At 49.2% G+C, this 9,537-nt stretch overlaps 1 pseudogene; it reads right to left on the bottom strand.

The window, feature by feature from the left end:
* Nucleotides 1-878: 878 nt before the first annotated feature.
* LOC141569729 (transcription factor SPT20 homolog pseudogene) lies at nucleotides 879-5,127 on the bottom strand (annotated as a pseudogene).
* Nucleotides 5,128-9,537: the final 4,410 nt, after the last annotated feature.

Raw genomic sequence — 9,537 nt, 5'->3', positions numbered from 1 at the left:
AGCTATTTACTTTCCTGCAAAGAAGCTAGAGTGCTAAAACATGTAAACGCTTTTAAAAAGAGACAGACTAAGACTTCCCAAAGTGCCTTTCTAAGGCCAGTGATTGCAGCCTGGCAAAGGAGACCTGCGCTCTGCAGGGGGCCCTGAGTGCAAGGGAGCTTTTGAAAGGGCTGGAGATTAACAACTGTGCCCTAATCCTTCCGCCCATTTGGGGGTCTCCCCTGTCCTCCACATAAGGGTGACAAGCATCATGTTTAGGTAGTTTTAACATTTTTTTCCAAAGAAACTTGTAAAAATTGCATCTCATGCATTGTGCACCAATCTTTTCAACCAAATAAAACAATACCAAAGTACACACTTATGAACGTTTTTATACTTCATAGGTCGCTTTACTTTATGTGGTGCATAGTGAAACCATTTGTACTAAGCTATGACCTTCCGGACACATGCTACAACATGGATGAATCTTGAGAACGTCATGCTAAGTGAAAGAAGCCAGTCACAAAATGACAAATACTGTATGACCGCACTCATAGAAGTATCTCATTCAGTCTGACTCAGAGAAGCAGAAACTAGAAAGCTGGTTGCCAGGGGCTGGGGGAGAGGGAAAGGAGCAGTTGGTGCTCAGTGGGATGGAGGTTCACCTTTGCAAGATGAAAACAATTCTAGAGACCTGTTGCAGAACATGCAACTTTAAATTGGTTAAGATGCTACATTTTATGTGATGCACTTCTAACTCACTGAAAAGTTTTAAAAACCGTTCATCCTGTTAAAATAACATGATTTCAACTTTATTGGTATTGTAGTTTTATTGTTTTAGAGAAACCATAAACTGAGCCTACTCTGGATTTGATACATTTAGAACATTACAATAAAAATCACTCTGGGCGGCGGCGGTCTTCAGGCTGGACGTGGGCTGGACCTGGACCGGACCTGTAGGACAAGGACGGCCTGGAGAGGTTCAGTCAGTGTCCAAACGCAGGAGCTGGTGGCCTGAAAAAGCCCCGCCCCAGGAGTTTGTTTTCCAGCGTTGCCAGCCCAGATCTGGGAGAGAGAGCACCCGAGAATCAGAAATGCTTCTTGATTTAGTGTTGCCAGTTGTGGATGTGAGACTGGGTGACATTCGAGGACGTAAGCTTCAGCCACGTACACCTGGGTCCACCCTGCTCGTCAGTGTTCTACAACTACATGTGTTGGACACTTAGGAAAACTTCAGCACCACTTCTATTAAACCACATCGGTTAAGAATATTACACGTACCTGGCAAATACAGGTTAAGCACTTTGGCGTAAGATGTTGTGCTAAGGATTCTTTGCAAACAAACAAGTGCGAGATTCAGTTTTTGCTATCACAGTCTTAGAGTCCAGGTGGAAGATGTGACAGAAACTCTAAATGGCAATATAAATCACGAGAGCTGGAAAGTAACAGAAACAAAGCATTGCTCTAAGTTTTCAAATCATCCAGTGAGAACATGAAGCCAAATCTTCTTGTGAGACTTCAGGGACGGCAGAGGACACTGACTTAAAAAAACAAGAATGGCTGTTGGAAGGTCAGAGAACATAACCGATGGTTAAAAAAAAAAAAAAAAAAGATAAAGGATAAAAGTTATAATAATAGTGTAAGAATAGTGTTAGAACTGGGCCAAATTGAGATGAGGCTTGCAAAAACTTTAATTAGACAAAAGGGGCAAATTTTTCGACATTTAAAGAACAGAGTTCTCCTTTTGGGGGGAAATAATGTAGTAAAATAAAATAAAATGACTAAATTTTTATTATAGCATAATGTGTAGAAGAAACAGCTGCTGAAATAGAGTATTGGTAAATAGGTCCCAGTGAAACACTGAGATGCTTATCTGGTACTTAGTAAATGATAGCACTTAATGTGGGCCTTTTTGAAGTTATTCAGTCCCACAAGATAAGATCTATAGCATCTAAGATAATCAGGGGATTCACAGCTGTCATTTTCCTCATCACCACTAGTCACCTTTGAGAACTGATGGGGATTCAGGCACAGGGCCCAAAAGTTAGCGATACGTAAACATTCTTTTTTTAAAATAATGGGCAAAAAGGAAGTTCTGGAAGTTATAGGCCAGTAAGCAGGCTTCACTTCAATCTCCACAGAGCTACAGAACTATTTAGTATTTTGTTTATAAACACTATAAAAAGAAAGAGGTCATCACGTTTTCTAAGAATGATGGAAAACTAAGACTGTTTTTATGGTAAATCACAACTATAACAAGGAACACGCTTATTTGAAAAGGAACTCACTATGTCAACAACCACCACCACCACCCATGCAAGGACATAAGCAAAACAATCCCTGTTTATTAAATCACCTCCTTGCTTCCATGTCAAAGTCATGAGGCTGTGTTTCTGTACAAAGTTTGCACACCTGACAATGTGGAAAATACTGCCACATTAAATAACCAAAAATGAAGTAAAAACTGCACTTAATTGGAGTCCTGCTCTTGAGTTTTTCAAAAGAGAGAACACAATGCAAGACTCAGGAGTTGGGAGTGCTGGGCGGGCCTCCATTCATTTTACCTTTTGACTGGCTTGCTGTCTGCAGGCCCCCACCTGGCTGAGCTGTTGCCACAGCCCTTGGGTGCTTAACAATTCTCAACTGCACCAGCCAGGGCGGCGTTGGACTCTGCTGCTGCTGCTGCTGCTGCTGCTGCTGCTGCTGCTGCTGCTGGTGCTGCTGCTGCTGGTGCTGCTGCTGCTGCTGCTGCTGCTGCTGCTGCTGGAGCTGCTGCTGCTGCTGCTGGTGCTGCTGCTGCTGCTGCTCTTGCAGCTGCTGCTGCTGCTGCTGCTGGTGCTGCTGCTGCTGCTCTTGCAGCTGCTGCAGCTGCTGCTGCAGCTGCTGCTGCTGCTGGTGCTGCTGCTCTTGCAGCTGCTGCAGCTGCTGCTCTTGCAGCTGCTGCTGCTGCTGCTGCTGCTGCTGCTGCTGGACGGCAGAGAGCAGGACCATCTGCTGGGGAAGGTTTTGCCTGGGTCTTCTCTGGGCAGAGCCAAGCTGACACAACACGGCAGCCCGGGCCTGCAGAATGCGGCCTCGGCCTCTTCCCACTTCACTGAGGTTGACGACAACAGCGTGCTGAGCAGATGAGGCTGGGTTTTGACGGGTTGAATCTTGTGCACTGGAACCCTGCGACACCGGCTGCTGAAAATGAGAAGTGGAGGGCCGCTGCTGTTGTTGCCCTGGAATCACCTGACATAGCCACTGCTGTGGCTGCCGGGCCCGCTGCTGGGTGTTCAAAATGACTGAACCTTGTGGGACCTGGAGTAGAGTTAAGGGCCTGAGATCTGAAGCGGGTTTTAAAATATACTGTACACCCGTTGGAGAAGGAGCCTGCGGTGCAGCGGACTGTGCATTTGGTGGCTGGCCTCCTGAGGACAGCCTGCTGGCGTTCACTCCTGAAGGATAACTGGTCCCAACGGTGGAGAGCTGCACTGGGTTGGAACATCTCACCACAGTCTGGGTTCCAACAACAGGATTCACCACTTTGATGACATTGACGCCAGCATAGCTGGCCTTGACCTGGGTGACCAGGGCTCTTAGCGATGAGCTGGCAGGGAACGGCGTGGCTGCAGGCAGCGTGCTGACTTGGTTCACTTCCACAGAGGATTTCTGGGCAAGGCCCGGTGCCTTAGACGCAGGAGCAGGAAATGGAGGTTTAGGAAAGGGGCTTGGCTGCTGTGGAGTGAAACTGTTACCTGAGGAACTCTTTCCGGAGCTCGAGGGAAGTTTGGTGGCTGGAGGTATGTGTTTCACTCCCTTCCCCAGTACTGATGATGTGGCCTGAGGCTGTTCTGCTCCTTTCCCTGGAGAAAGTTGGCTGAGACTGGCTGAGCCACTGGAGCTGAGTGACGTCTTGACTGGACGTTCGGTGTTCTTCTGCAGCAATTCCTCGGACCGACCGACTACCTTCCCAGCATCAGTCTTTAATGCAGGCATCAAACTATTTGAATGGTCATCTGGGGAAGAGTGTGGGTGAGACAGCTGTCTCTCACATGTGGCTTCTTGACGTGACTGGCTTTGTCCATAGAGAAGTGAATCACCGAGCGGCTGCGCGAAGGTCAGCTTTGTCGTCGGGGACCGATCGCCAGCTTCACGTCCAAATACAGAACCGTCGTTGAAATCCAGGGCGGGCCAGACTGTCGGTTCTGAGTCGTCGTATTTGACAGACCTCACCCCTTTAGCATATTTCTCCACCTCCACTTCAGAAGGGACCTCCAAGTCACAGGGTCGCTGTTTCCATGTATCTACACAATTTCCTGCTTCGGAAATCCTGAGGCCTGCTTTACTTTCTTTGCTTTTTTTGCAAGAAGTCCATACTCTTAGCTCAGGAGGTAATGCCTGAGGAGGCATCTTCTGCTGCCGACACAGGGAGGCTGCAGAATACCGCTTCAAGCTCCTCCTCATCGGGTGAGTGTTCATCTTTTGCTTGTTATACAGCAGCCTGTTTGCAGTGCAGGCTACCGATACAGAAGGCTCAAGACACAGTGGTTCAGCTGTCGCCAAGATCAGCTGGCTCTCAAGCAAAAGTTTGTCTTCCTGGGTCCATTTCTGGTTATCGCCGGTAATGGACTGTACGTCGCAGGCTAACGTCTGCATCGTGGGACGTAAGAGAATATGCCTGCTTCGGTAACCCGGGCCTTCCGTATGACTGGACTGCCGATAGTCCCGTATTTCTGCTATGACACACCCACTGTGAAACATGTTAACCGGACATTTGTCCAGGAGATCCAACAAAACGGGAGGTAATTCTTCTGCATCCAAGTATTCAAGCAGTTCCGCTTCTTCGTAAGGCAACCGAATGGTCTCTGAATAAGATCCATCTAATCCCTTGAGCATCAGCGAATAGCCCTCCTTTCCTGGGTATAGGTTGACCACTAAACACGACAATGACTCTCTCATCAGAAGCTTCTCTAACAAGTTCACATTGCTTATTAATTCCTCCGTGACCTCGGGCTCTTTTCCACATTCTTCAACATATATGTCATACAGTTTTTCATGGAGAGATCTTCCCCCACTAGAGGAGTCTTTCCGTGGAGGAGGTCTCTGCTGGGCACTTTCAATGACATACTCCGCACGATCCAAAGCTCGTTCTAAAGCTTTTTGCATCGTGGGATGAAATAGGGCCCCTAAAAGAAGAGCAAATGTAAGTGCGTTGATGCACGGCGTGAGCATCCCGTCTTGAATATCGACGCACACCTAGTAGTTTTACAAACGCCACAACTCCACAGTGGAGCGACCAACCTTCCTTCTAAACAGACACCAAGCAACCCGCCCCCCAAGAGGCACTACACAAAATACTTACGATTCGATTCGGGGAACCGCCTATACGTGCAGGAGCCTTCACCTCGCAGCTGCTCGTGGCTGCAGCCCGAGCGGGAAGTGGATGTGATCCCCAGCAGCCCTCAGCAGCCGCCTCCGCCGCCGCCGCCACCTTCCCGTTTCCCCAGTCCCGGGCCGGGCTCATTTGTGCGCATGCGCACTCGCTGTCCCCTCCTCCTCCTCCTCCTTCCCGCCTCCAGCTCCACTCCTCCCCCACCCTTACTGCACACCACTGCGAAGGTAGGCCTCGGGCTTTGCCTCCGGGGACTCGAGGCCCGAGTGCCCACACTTTCGCTGGAGGCTGTGCCAGGCAGCACCCTTTCTTTGCGTTTACCCTTAAAGGCATGCACGCCGAAGCAGGAGCCACCGACGACAAAAATCCATCACTTTTTGGTGTGGTTTTAATACCCACCGATGTTCCCAGGAATTCAGTTGCTGGGAAAGTCACGGAAGGTGGTCATTTGTTTTCTCGGTTACTGGTTTTGAAATCTCTTGTCATCGGTGGCAGGCCTGCTCTTGGTATCCGCCACCAGTTTAACACGCCCCAAAGAGCCCAAATTCGTACCTCCTGCATGCCTGGAGGCTGTGGTGAGAGCATCGGAATTCTTCACTCAGTCTAGCAGCGGTCTCCTTCCTGCCTACCGGTTTTCCTCCAGATGTGCACATAACCTGGAATTCTCATGCATAGTACTTATCTTTCATCTCCCTATGTATTACAGTGAGGGCTTTATTGTTTGTTTTTTAAGTAGGTAAGTTTGTGGTAGGTAAATTATATTGTCTACGAATTACAGTAGTCCTGGATTACACTACTTCTTTTAGAAGGTCATTCACATCTGATAGAGTTGAGAACTATCCTTCCAGGAGATGGCGGTAAATTTGAATGATTGCTGTAACTCTAGACCGTGGCTACAGTCCTGAGGATGGATTTGGAGAGATATGGAGTCTTAGGTCATTTGTGGGACATTGTTTGCCATCACCTTGACATCTGCCAGTCTTTTTGAACAGGTTTTTAAAAGAATATCTTGGTGTTTAGATGTAGACATAATGATAACGTGATATCGTGGTAGAGTCTCACAAATGAGAAGAAAACAAGTCAAATTGGTGAATCTCCTGAATTACAGACTACTCGAAAAGGAATGTGTTTTTTAACACCAATAGCAATTATGATAATTATATACATAGTAGATATACAGTCTATTGCAATAGATTTAAAAACCTCTTGACTAAGAGTTCCTTAAAGATGACCCTCACTCAGGAATAGACAAGAATAATTGCCTCCCAGCATGTCAATTGTCTTTGGGCACACCTGTGGAGTGCCTCAAGGCTGCTTGAAATCAGTTGAGTGTCTTAACTCTTTTAAGCATCCTTCCCTGTCTCTCTCTCTCTTCTCCACATGCCCAAATTTAGGCAAAGCGTAAGACTGGATAGCTAAATCATATTTTTCTATCCAGTAATCCAAATAGCCAATTTTAATAAAGCCCACCCGAATTAGTGAGGTCAACGTGAGCTCTGACCCTCATTCAAAGCACTGCCTTGTTCTTCCAACTTGAATGGATGAACTGCCGGGCAGACGCTCGCAGGCTTCTCACCAGTCACGATCCCGTTCAGCTTCTGCCCTCAGGAATCTGCTGCGTGTTGGGTCTGAAAAGGCGTCATTCTGTAGCAGTATTCCATGTCGCTGGGAAAGCTCATTAGAAAGGGAAAGCTCTGCTTTCTTGTTGACCTGAGCTAGAGATTTTGTTGGATGAGAAGTGGCCCCGGGGACCTGTGTTGGAGTCAGGTTATCCTCCTCAAAATTAAAGAGGCCCAAGGCTTCTGCTGGCTGCTCCTGGCCTGCGGCCTGCATTTCCTAGCTTTCAGCCTGGTAAAGGAGGAGGGCCCGGACTAGGGTGAGGCAAGTAGGGGGCCTGTGGCACCAGTAGGAAGGAGACACCTACTCTCCGGGACCTACTCATGAAGTCCCATCAGGGTCAGTGCCTTAGATGCGTCACTTGCCTCACCTTGTCGCAGCCCTGCACGTAGGCCCCTCGCCACCTGGGGCCTGCCCCAGCCTCATCTCTCTCCTCTCTTTCCCACGTCTCTAAGCTCTGAGCACAGCCTCCCTGCTGCAGGCAGGCCACCCCGTTCCGGGCTCTGCGCCCTTGCAAAGGGCTATTTCCTCTGCTGAAGGCCCCTCTCTGCCTAGGCCCCTGCCGATCCCCACCTGTCACCTCCAATATCCCCTCTTGGCTTCAGGAAGCGTGCCTCCTTGTCGCTGCTCTTCTGCCAAAGCGCTCTTTCCATAGGCCTTATTCGAGCCATGTACCTCATTCGAGCCAGGCTTCACCGTGGAAAGGAATGGAGTGTTTGAACTCTCGCTCCACACCCAGCCTAGGGATTCTCTGAGGGCAGAGATGATGTCTATTTTCGCTTTGTTCAGTCACCAACTTGGCCATTGTTGGCACAAGATTGGCACTATTGAATAAAGGAATGGTCGACTCCGCGTTCTAATTCCCTCAACACAAGGCTCATAAAAACCTTGTGAAGTAAATATTTCATCCCTCTTTTAGAGATGAGGAAAATACCCAGAGCCGGGTCTTGTGACACTGGAGCGATGCTGGGCCACGGTTTCTGAACCTTGGCACTGTTGACACTTATTGTGGGGGGATGTCCTGTGCACTGTAGGATGTTGAGCAGCACTAGATGGCAGTAGCCCTCATCCCCAGCTGTGATGATCCAAATGGCTCCCGTTGTGCCCAAATATCCCCTGGGGGTAAATCGTACCCTGGTTGAGAAGCACTCAGCTACCCGCTCTGTCCACCACGAGTGTGATCCAAATGCAGCCTCTTTGCTGACGTCCCAGGGTACCTCTCACTTTGTAGAGAGGTGTATCTGCCCACTGTGGTATGGTTCGGACTGGCTCTTCAGTTGTTGCATTGACGGTGTGTGAGGTGGGGTTTCCCCAGAAGCATACCCTGACAAGCGGATGTGAATGCCAGTCGTTTACTTGGGTGTCATCCGGTGAAGCCCTGCTGAGGGAAAGGGGAGCTGAGCCAGGGATGGATGGGAAAGAAGACAGCAGAAGGCACATTCAGGAGCAGGAGACTGCTGTGAATAAATGGTCCCTGCGGGGGACCTGGGAGACAGTACGGAGCAAGCCTCAGGTTGTTCCACCCCAGAGGTAAGGAAGCGGGGGTATGTATCCATTCACTCCTCTCTCTCACTGACTGAGGACAGTCCTGGGGAACAGACATTATTCCCTGTCATTCTGGGTTACCACATAGGAAGAACACTCATGTGGTGTGATGTGGCCGGAGAATGCCTTCATACAGAGGGTCACAAGTACTTGTGACTTGTGACTGTGCATGCGTATAGAATGGCGAGTACACGGGGTGGTGGGCGGGACACCGGCAGCTTCTGTTCCACCTACGACCAAAGTTAAGTGGGAGAACTTGGACATTCATTTTTTTTTTTTAATTTAATTCTTTTTTAATTGGGGAATATTGTGGAACAGTGCGTTTCTCCAGGGCCCATCAGGTCCAAGTCGTTGTCCTTCAATCTAGTTGTAGAGGGTGCAGCTCAGCTCCAAGTCCAGTTGCCGTTTTCAATCTTTGGTTGCAGGGGGTGCAGCCCACCATCCCATGTTGAACCGGCGACCTTGTTGTTGAGAGCTGGCACTCTACCCAACTGAGCCATCCGGCCGCCCCCTTGGACATTCATTGTTAACGCTATAGAGAAGTGTGCCATGTGATGTATCTGGGCATATGGAGAAGTGAAATTGTACTCCATCCAAGTGAAATGGGTAAGTGGATGTGGTTTTTTTCCAGTCAGCTATTAAAGCCCATGGCCCCAAAGGGAGGCTGTGACCCCCTCCTTGCTTCCCGCCGAGAGGACCCCAAGGCCACCTGAGCTTATGGGTGCACTGGATGAGACTCTGAACCTGGCTGTGCGTGTGTCCCAGCGTGCATTAGTTGGCCTGGCGGTGCTCATCGTGGCTCCGCCATGCCCTTCACCTGAGCTCGCTGATTGCCTGGTCTTTGCACAAGATGAGCTTTTTACAATTACTCTGGGCTCGCTGTCCTTGGAGCCTTCCGAGCGTGTCAATGAGCATGCTGGCTCATTATAAGGACTCTGACTCCTGCCCTCCCCTACAGCAGCTCTGGGGAGATGCACATGCTGAGAAAAGTCATGGCCAGACTGAGGTATACTAGAGGAAGG

The sequence above is a fragment of the Rhinolophus sinicus genome, chromosome 18 (genome assembly GCF_057876585.1).
Source record: "Rhinolophus sinicus isolate RSI-liver-muscle chromosome 18, RSI-T2T, whole genome shotgun sequence".
Taxonomy (NCBI): Eukaryota; Metazoa; Chordata; class Mammalia; order Chiroptera; family Rhinolophidae; genus Rhinolophus; species Rhinolophus sinicus.
This window is presented reverse-complemented; position numbering and strand designations above follow the sequence as displayed.